We start from the raw sequence: 9,784 nt of genomic DNA, 5'->3' as shown, positions 1-9,784 counted from the left end.
GCCTAAAAACTAATCTGATTCTGCACACAATGAAGCTGTTTCAGCATTAAGTGCTTGATCTCAGAGGCAATGTTCCTACTGCTGAATCACTTTTGATTACAGAGGAACTGGACTGCATTAACACCAGGACTGAATTCTCATCTCCTGTGACAGCAAAGGAAAAGTAGGGACTCACTAATGGGTGGTCAGCTAACAAAATGAAATCTGCTAAATCAGACCTCAGTGTGTCAAAGAGGATGTTACACCACACATGCTTATATTGTCCAAGAAAACTGTGTTATAGAATCTGATTTTGCTTCAATGCTGCAATGCATTTTCCAAGGATATGAAGAGAATTGTTAATATTTCCTGCTTCTTTCAGTCTGTCTCCAAAGACGTGTTTTATTACACCTTTCTGATCCAGCCAAGTCACAGAAAGACATCGCTGAAACTCCAAGAACACGAGGCTGATGCTCTTCACTTAGCCTTAGTAGCCTAATGGAGAATATGCTGTGACTTCTACTTGATTGCTCATTCATCCTAGTACAAGCAAAACTTCGGTTCTTGTTTCCTATTTTCAGTAGTTTGCAGGCTTCTTTGGTGATCTGAACATTAATCCACTTTAAATCTTTAATATAAGAATTTCCCTCTTGATCCTCACAAATTCTTAGAACTCTGCGCCTTTGAGTTTTTGATGTAGATAATACATTTAATAGGTCATACACATATTCATTATAAATATCACAAGGAGAAATCCAGACAGATGCTTGTGTTCTTTGGTGCATATTAGTCCTATGAATGTCAAGTGGAACAAAGTTCTTCTCTAGTGAATTAGAAGGATGACTGTTGGAAGTATAGTTGGAAGACTCCAACTTTGCATCCCAGCTATTTGTCATAGTATTTACGATGCTCTCTGTCTTCTCTTTCAGTGATGCAAGAATAGCAGATTTTAAGGTTTCTTCTTGTTTAACTTGTGCATCTTCTAGCTTTTTAACATTGTTGCACAAATATGGGTTGAAGTCCATCTTCAGATAATGTCTTTCCCTTATGTGGTTAAAAATCACATCAAAGGAACGAGGTAAAATACCAAGATCTTTTGAAGTCCCCTGGATAGTGAATGTCTTGCCTGCATTTGTAACCCCATAAGTAAACACCAGTCCATTCACTCCATTAACATATGCTCTTACTATTTCTTTCATTGAGCTTTCAAAAAATTCACTCTGAGTAGTTTCTGGTCCAAAGACCTGAGAAAAGGTGAACCTGTGCACAGCATGACCAACCCCTCTTTCACTGTTTTTCATTGCAGAAGACTCTTTGGGCGCATGAAGAGTTACTGTCTATGCCTCTTCAACCCTGAGATTCATGGCTTTCAAGCTCTGCTATAGAAAAGGGCCTCACTCTCAAGAACACTTTCAAAGGTTGATATACCTGCTGTTCCTCCATATTAGGCAATACTGTCGACTCCAAGGGTGAAGGTTTACCCTCTACATTCAGAAAAGAAACTGATTCCAGCACACATCAGATACTTCTGCAGAAACATAGTTTTTCCCCTCGTCGCCCATTGTTCAGTGCAAAGGAACTCAATGTACGGGAACCCACCTGTCACTGTGCCCAGAATATTTTTCCAGTCTTCTTTCATTTTTGCTGTCTACTTTCTCTGCGGTGGATTTTTAGAGAGAACTTTTAGAAAATGGTAGTCTCTTGACAGCAGGAAAATGGGCTGGACCTACTGTCAGGAATAAAGTGCATACTACCTGTGATATAAGAAGATAGATAAGTTGAAAAGATGAGTGGCTTGTGCTTTGTACAGCTGTAGATTTTCTTCCAGTTATACAATTCTTGCAATCTTCATCATGCTATTTCAAGGAGTGGACTGGATTCAGAAACCCATGTTATGACCTCAGGTCTGAAAAAAAAGGCACTGTGCAAAGAAAATGTTCTCTAGTGCATCAGTACAAATATTCTCATTGAGAGAATTTCTCAGACCAGACAGAACAAATCACCAATTTCATAATCAAACATCTTGAAATTATTTATAGTGGGTAGTGGGACTGCTTTAAGGAGTCTTTTTTCCTTCCTTTTCCCCCCTTTTTCTCCCTGAGCATACATCAGCAGACTGAGTGATATCTCTGTTACCTGCAGAAAAACTGTACCTGCTCTGGATGCAGTCCCAAGGCCACTCTTTTCCTGCCACAAGAAAGAGAATTATTTTCACTTAAGGGTTTCACAGATATTGTATAGTAACCTAAGTGAAAAATGCCAAATCCTTTTTGAACTTGAAAGAATCTGAGCAAGCACTCTCTATGATTTCTAACCAGAATGATATACTGAGGAGAATGAGGAGGAGTTCAGGTCTGAAAAGGACACATGTCCATACTGAAGAGGAGAGGCCAAACAGAAAGCTCCAAACCTGTTCTTCCTCAGAAACCTAGGGGACAGAGAGGGTAAAGGACTGATTTTTTTTGAGCTTTCTGAATGATTACCTGTCTTTTTCAAACCATCTTCTCCTGAAAATAGTATAAAAAAAAGTCTTCTAAAACATCTACAGTTCTTTCTTCTACTCTATATATTTGACTTCAAGCCTGTTACAATATAGCAACAGCACTGTACTGGTCAATATTGCTTTGGCCTGAAGGAAGATTGTCCCCACTCTGTTTTTAAGATTTCTGTAGCTTCTTTCAGTACTTTTGATAGAGTGATTTTATATCAATGACATTAGACCAACACGAACGTGGCCCACTTCCTTAAGCATAAGAACATCCAGACTTGGCATCACTTCTGGAGCAGCTACATGTCCCGAAGTTTTCCTATCAGCAATTTGAATTGTAGTAAATTGGCTTCCTCTTCTTTGACTTAGAGGCTTTGCAGCACTGTAGGTTCATTCCTGTGAATGCTGCAAGAAAGTTTCAGGCATCTCTGTGGAGACCCTTAATTGAGAGAGGAAGCTTTTGGTGGAACTCTGTGGCACTAATCAAAAGGTTCATTTATTGTATACTGAATTTGGCTTTCACTGAGTGTAATGTTGTGTGTAATGTCTCTCCCTGAACTCTGAGAATGTATTCATGGAAAGAGAAAACCAAATCCATATTACAAATATGTTACAGTTTAGGAAGAAAGGAATTAAAACATTGCTCCAAACCTTGTTTTCATGGAGGCGGACTGATAGAAGCATCCATATACAAACTATGTTGCAGCTATTTTGCAAGCTGAAAAAGACTCTTCCCTTTAGAAGATTTGACACTGATTTTTTTAAAAGTAAGAAAACATATTTCATAAGGGCAAATAATAATGATAAAAAAATCAATGGGTGCTCCAAACACCAGCAACTGAATAAAGAGAGAGTTCGCATGAATTTTAGCTCTTACCCAGATGTATGCACACTGTATTAGAATTACATTTAGTTTAATACTGTATTTGGCATACAAACTGTCTCAGTTTGAGGGGCAAAAACCAAAATGTTTACCCACAAGCGGAAGAGAGGGTTTCCTCCACAATAATCACGCCACTCCTTATCAAATTTAAGAAAAGGAACTTTAATCAGACAATGGATACAAGAAGGATAACTGTTCTTAACTGCTCTCTCTCTCTATATATTTTTATGTAGGTATAGGTATAACTATAAACACACCAGAGCAAAACTGCTTCCCCAACACCACAGCAAAGAAACAACAACCACAACAACAACCCCCCCACTGGCAAGTTTCCTTCTGGAGAAGAGTTATACTTACGAGACAGTATCAGTGTCACAGCCCGGCTGGCGACAGGGTGAGCTCCCAGATGAACTCTCTCTCGTGTCTCTTGTCCCAAATGAAGAAGGAAAACTGGAAGCAACGAACCGCTGCGTGTCCTGGAAAGCAGCTGCAAGTTCTCTCTCCCAGGTCGCTGCCCCAGCCGGGGCAGGCAGGCCATGATGCTGCAAGTAGTGGTGAGACTGGAGCAGAGGCCGGGACCCCAGATGCAGGAACCAGGAGAACAACCGTGGCGAGGCGAAAAAGAAACGGCTCAGCAAGAAGCAGCAGCAGCAACGAGCAGCAGGAGAGAAAAGCTCCCCTCCTCTGCAGCACACACACAAACTCCTCCTGCGTTCCACGGAGCTAAGAATGGAAAAAATGTCCCCAAAAACAAAAGAGACAACCTGTCCCCACCCAAGCAATCAAGAGGAAGACGGTAGCAGTTACAGTTAACTACCTCTTTTGGTTAACTATTGGCATGGGCAGTTAGGGGAGAGAATTTACATAATAATTCCAAACTAAAACACAAACGCAGAAGATATTCTTTCAATATAAATATAGATCACATGTGCAGGTGAAACAACCATAAAAAATGCATAGTCTTTCAAAACAAGGCCAGAAATAGTGGGCTAACCATGTGTTTTTAGGCATTGTCTCATTATATGTATGTTTAACTGTGATAAACATCCATTTAAATGAATATCATTTCCTTACAATTATAGAAGGGTCATACATAATATACTAAGTTCCCCTGGCAGCATATGTTAGTGATGCATATTTAATGAGCAGTTTTATTCCCCCCGTCACCTTCAAGAGATGCTCAAGCTTGTGGGTTTGGTGTGTAGGAAATTAAGGTCTTGCTGTGACACATAGATAATATAGAAATGCCATAAATAGTGTTTCATCATTGTTTCTGCCTGTCAAAACTTCCTACAAAAAATTCTCTGTCACCTTTCTGCCAGAAGTTCTTGCCAGAGCTTCCTGCTGGAGTTTCCTGCTAGAAGATCCTGTTATTGTTATCTCTTCAAAACATGTGAATAGGGCTACATGCCAAGAAACCACATATACCCTTCTTTAAACACTATAAAAATGAAGAATTATTTTGGAAAATCAGGGAGTAAGGAAGGAGAGAGAGAGAACTGATTACCGTAACCAAAAATCTCTCCCTACTTCCCCCTCACCTGCTCACATTTTCTTCACCACCTCTTCCTGCCTTCCTGCCACCAGAGACTGAGACTCTGACAGCCTGGAAAGAACCGAGACCCACTATGCCACATTCATGAGTTATACCTTATCCTTCTACCCTTACCATATTTTTGAAGGTTGAAAAGTGCTGCTAAATTGGGACCCTGCACGGTTGGTGACATTCTTCATGAGCGACAAAGCCACACAACCTGACTGTGTTCTAGGGAACTAAAGCTGCTAAAATGCCCTCTGCTGCTAAAGAGATAACATCCCAAAAAGATAGGCAGAGACAAAAAAAAAAAGGCAGAAACTGCTTCTCTCCCCCCGCTCTGACCAACTCTGGCAAAAAGATAGGTTTTAGTAGGACCTTTTCTCTGCTTCTAGAAGTAATCTTATCTTTTCCCTACCTTTTTTTGTTTCTTCTCTTTGCATCTACCAATTAATAAAAAAAATTTTTAGTATCAACAGATAAATTTTCTGAGTTTTAATTTTGCTCAGGGGAATATTCAAATCTAAAGTTCTTTCTGTAACTTTTGAGAAGATTGTAACACTTGCCCATAAAAAGATTCTAAGGCAATGATTGTAACTCTGCACTTTATCAAGAGGAGCTGTAGCATGACCTTGAAGCATCAGATGAATATTGGTATAAAAATTTTTTGTGATACACGTTAATTCCCTTTATTAGTTGGTAGCTATGGAAAAAGCATTATTTCCAAAAGTGTGTGAATGTCAAAATTGTGTTACTTAGCACTGAAGAACAGTTAGGAATGTTGTAGTTGTATTAGAAACTGTGGAACAAAAGAAGAGGGTGAGGAGGACTTAAATAAGTCAAATATGGTACATGCTAAACTTTTATAGCACAGGCTGCAAAAAAATTATTGTGATCCAGCATATGATCCGGGTAGCTAAAGCAACATCTGCACACTATGATGGCTTTTCCTGATGCAAAAGGGGAAGGATATAAAGGGCTGGAGTGGTAAAAGGAATTACAAAAGACTGTAGTATGAAACACAAAGGTCTAGAAATTTTCAACACCATAAGCAACAATTTTTCTTTCTGAGGAAATCGATTTTATTAAGGCAGACCTCTTTGGTTGACATTTTCCACCATGGTAAAGACAATGTTTGGAGCTGCATAAGTCACAAATGTCAGCTTACAGTGAACATATTTCGCTGTTGTAGCAGGATGGTTTGGTCTCAAGTAAAAAGGAAAGGTTATTCTCTGCTAATCTTTAAAACAGTGCACAGCCACTCAAAATCACATCCAGCAGAAGCCCCCCTCCCAAGTGTGGCTAATGCTCAGAGATCATGATGCCTTGTTTGATGCCCTGTGTTTTTGGGAGATATTTTTGTTTGAGAGACTGCAGTGAAGAAAGCTGTTCTCCTTGATATGCTGAATTAATATTTATGTTGTTAAATATCAGAGACACCACGGAAAAATATTAATATAAAGAGGTTATAATTATCTTTAAAAATGTGGCAGCAATTGAAATGTAAATCCTAGTGAGCTGGGAGAGAGACTTGCTTGCATTGTGCCTGGGGCACCCTGCCTGCCTGCTGCAGCTGCCATTGATCATTTCAAATCAAAGGAAGCTAGAGATGTCTCTGGTGGCTCGACTGGGAAAAAAACAAGCAAAAAAAGATGCTCTGTTCTGCAGGACTCTTATCAAAAAATGAGCTTGAATGTGTTTCAAATCTTGCTCATTTTGAATATGGAGACCTTCAAAGCTTTGCCACAATAAATAAAGTTTTCAAAACACATAGAATCTAAAAAATATATTTAAAGTCCCTCTAAACTAAGATTTTTTTTCCCTTTCTCATTGGTACTAGAAAAGAACAGCATGAAACTAGCATGCATGTGTTGATTAAATCAGAAGACTATACAAACAATCAGAAAACACCATTTTAGAGTGGAAATTCTTTTAAATTCCTGTGGATAGAAAGAAAATATTTTCAGGAGAAAGGATGCACAACACTGGAATGTAGAAATAGAAATGCATATCATTATTATTTCCAACCACAATATCTCTAAACTGTACTGGGCAACAATAAGCAATATGCCTTCAGCTGTCTACACTTCAATAATAGGAGATAAAATGCATCTTCACTAAACCCTGAATATTACTATGTAGACATTTCTTGAGGTCCATTAAGTTCTATTTGACATACATTAAAAAGATTTAATCACAGATGCCAGTCAGCTAACCAACCCATTAATCTAGCTGTTTCTCCTATGAAAATTGTATTCAAAAAGATCTTTTTTCCCCTTCTCAATTTAATTTAGTCATCCATTTAAATTTCATGTATTTATCATGTAAATGTGCCTTATTTGCAAAAGAAAAGCTTAGGACGCAGTGAAATAAATACTTATTTCATTAGAATGGATACAAAAAACCCTGTGATTAGGGTAATTAATTTGCACACTTAAAGCTATCTTTCTAGTTCAGGTCATTAATATTGATGGTGTTCGATTTTGTTCTCAGTAATGTTCCTTGAAATACACTCAGAACTGGCAAGCAAGGATGAAGAAGCAGCCGCTTAAACTAGAAATGAGGATTCAATAAGCACTTGGCTACTTTCCCTCTTCCACCATTCAAAATTAATAACATACAATCATGATGCATGTGTCCCAAAGTGAACTGGATTATTTCGATTGTATGGGATTATGTGATTCATCACAACTGAATCTTATTTACATATGCAGTTCTTTGATTTCATTTTTTTTAAATTGTGAAGTAACATTAGGAGAGATTATTTCTAGGTATTCATGCTGCTATACGTACCACTGCCAGATAACAAGGCAGAGTTTGCCAATACACTCTTTTGTCATTGGCTTTTTGTCTGCATAATATGTAAACTGAGTTTAACAGTTTCTCAGTTTTGAGTCCTTTCTACCATAAGATTCAGTCAAGACTCATATTTTGTTTTCCCACTGTACAGCAGATGTATTCCACAAAAGAGCTTGCGGGAGAAGCGTCACATCACTGTGGTGCACTATCAGTTACAGCTGTAGGTGAAGTGCTATGAAAAACAAGTTCTGAAAAAATTTCAGACACATTGTGCTGTCTGTGTCCACATACTCAGATGTACTTTGTGGTGGTGAAGTCAGACTTGTACTGGAGTATGGAGGCTGTGTAGTTTATTTGTGCAGACAAATTTTATGGATACATGCGATATGGCAAGCCAATATCTCTGTGAAATATTTACTTGTGGCTTGACTGCAGAGTCCAGTCTCTGCTCATTTTCCTTCTCTGGCACATATTCAAAACCCCCAAGAATCATCAGAAAGTTTCAATTTTTTGAAAACAAGTCAACAAAATAATTTTTTCCCTCTTGTTGACCAAATGTGGAATTTTTTTCCAGCCTCTTTTCCATCTCCAAGATCACATTTGGACAACTTTTGTCCTAGGTCAAAGACAGCTTTATGTGATGGAAGCTTACGTAGAAACATTTTTTTACTCATGAAGGATTTAAAAAATGCATCTTACCTTATTAGGGACAATATTTGATTCACATCTGATAAACTTAGTCTATAGAAAAGAGACTTTGTAATTATTACATTTATTTTACCAAAATTGTACATTTATAAAATATGTACATTTATATAGTTTTTTTTACAAAAAAGATCACACAGGGTTTTAAGTAATTCTAGATTTATTTACAATTGCTAATTCATAATTCTGTAATTTGACAGTTTCCTTATTCTCAGTCCTTTCTCAGGCACCATACTTACACTCGTGACTTTCCAGGCAGTCATATATCAAATCGCATGAAGTGGTTTTAATGGCATAAATGGGTAATTTTTTCAGCAACTTACATGTCACATGTATAAATAATATGATAAAATATAAAAGGATTTAGTACTATTTAATTATTCACAGTCTGTAAATTCAATCATGGCTTCACTACCAATGGGCAAGAGTTAATTCTGAGCTAGTATAAGAATGAGCTTCGTTTCTTTCTGTATATTTGAATACAGTATCCAAAAACAATGAGTGATTTAGCAACCTGAATGTTGCACTGCAAGTGACCAGGACAGTACTAACAGAAAATCTATCCCCATCAAAAAACAGCATGAAGAATTATTAACTACCTTTAAAAAATCCATATGTGTGCTACACACAGGTATGTGTAAATATGCAAATGTAAATATATGTGTAATTCTTATCATCTATCATCTATCATATATATATATAAATGACATAATATTTTTCCACTCATTTGTATTGTTGTGTTGAACTGCAAAGTTATGTTGATTCTTTCAATTTCTACACTGTATGAATGACTGACTACATGTATACATACGTATGGATGGAGATGGTTTGTGCACCTTTCTAGTGAGGAACCACTGCCAACTTTGCAGAAATGCAAACCCAGCAATGATCATTTGCATATCCCTTTTCCTAGGTTTAGTGAATGTTAGATGAACACATACACGTAGGACATAGCCGAAAAGATTCCTGGGACAAAGAACCTCTGACCAATGCCCATGTGAAAAAACACCAGGAGAAAAATCTTCAATAAACCCCAATTATGAAGACTTAATAAATTCAGTTAGAAGTCCCTAAATGGATTTTTTGTGTGAAATTTTGAGCAACAGAAGAAATTTACATTTGATTTAGTCAGTCTCTTTTATTATTTGATATCTTTTAAAAGCTTATTTATGTAATAAACATGGTATGTATTATTTTGGAGAAGATATTTTCAGGAATCTCTGAAAGTCTACATCAAAAAGTGCAGCTGCAATCATAACATATGGATTGCATTTTGCCAACCTTTTCTTTTCTTAATTGGTTCATTGCTCAGGACTCATGACAAAAATTCTGGTCAGTTTCCATTCGCTCTTTCATTCAACTATTACTGTAATGTTTTTCTATTGTAGTGGTAATA

At 37.3% G+C, this 9,784-nt stretch overlaps 1 pseudogene; it reads right to left on the bottom strand.

The window, feature by feature from the left end:
* Positions 1-277: 277 nt before the first annotated feature.
* On the bottom strand, positions 278-1,541 carry LOC139685024 (kinesin-like protein KIF20A pseudogene; annotated as a pseudogene).
* Between the last annotated feature and the right edge of the window lie 8,243 nt (positions 1,542-9,784).

The sequence above is a fragment of the Pithys albifrons genome, chromosome Z (assembly GCF_047495875.1).
Source record: "Pithys albifrons albifrons isolate INPA30051 chromosome Z, PitAlb_v1, whole genome shotgun sequence".
In the NCBI taxonomy this organism is placed as follows: Eukaryota; Metazoa; Chordata; class Aves; order Passeriformes; family Thamnophilidae; genus Pithys; species Pithys albifrons.
The sequence above is the reverse complement of the archived record's forward strand: the minus strand, read 5'-3'. Positions and strand labels throughout refer to the sequence as shown.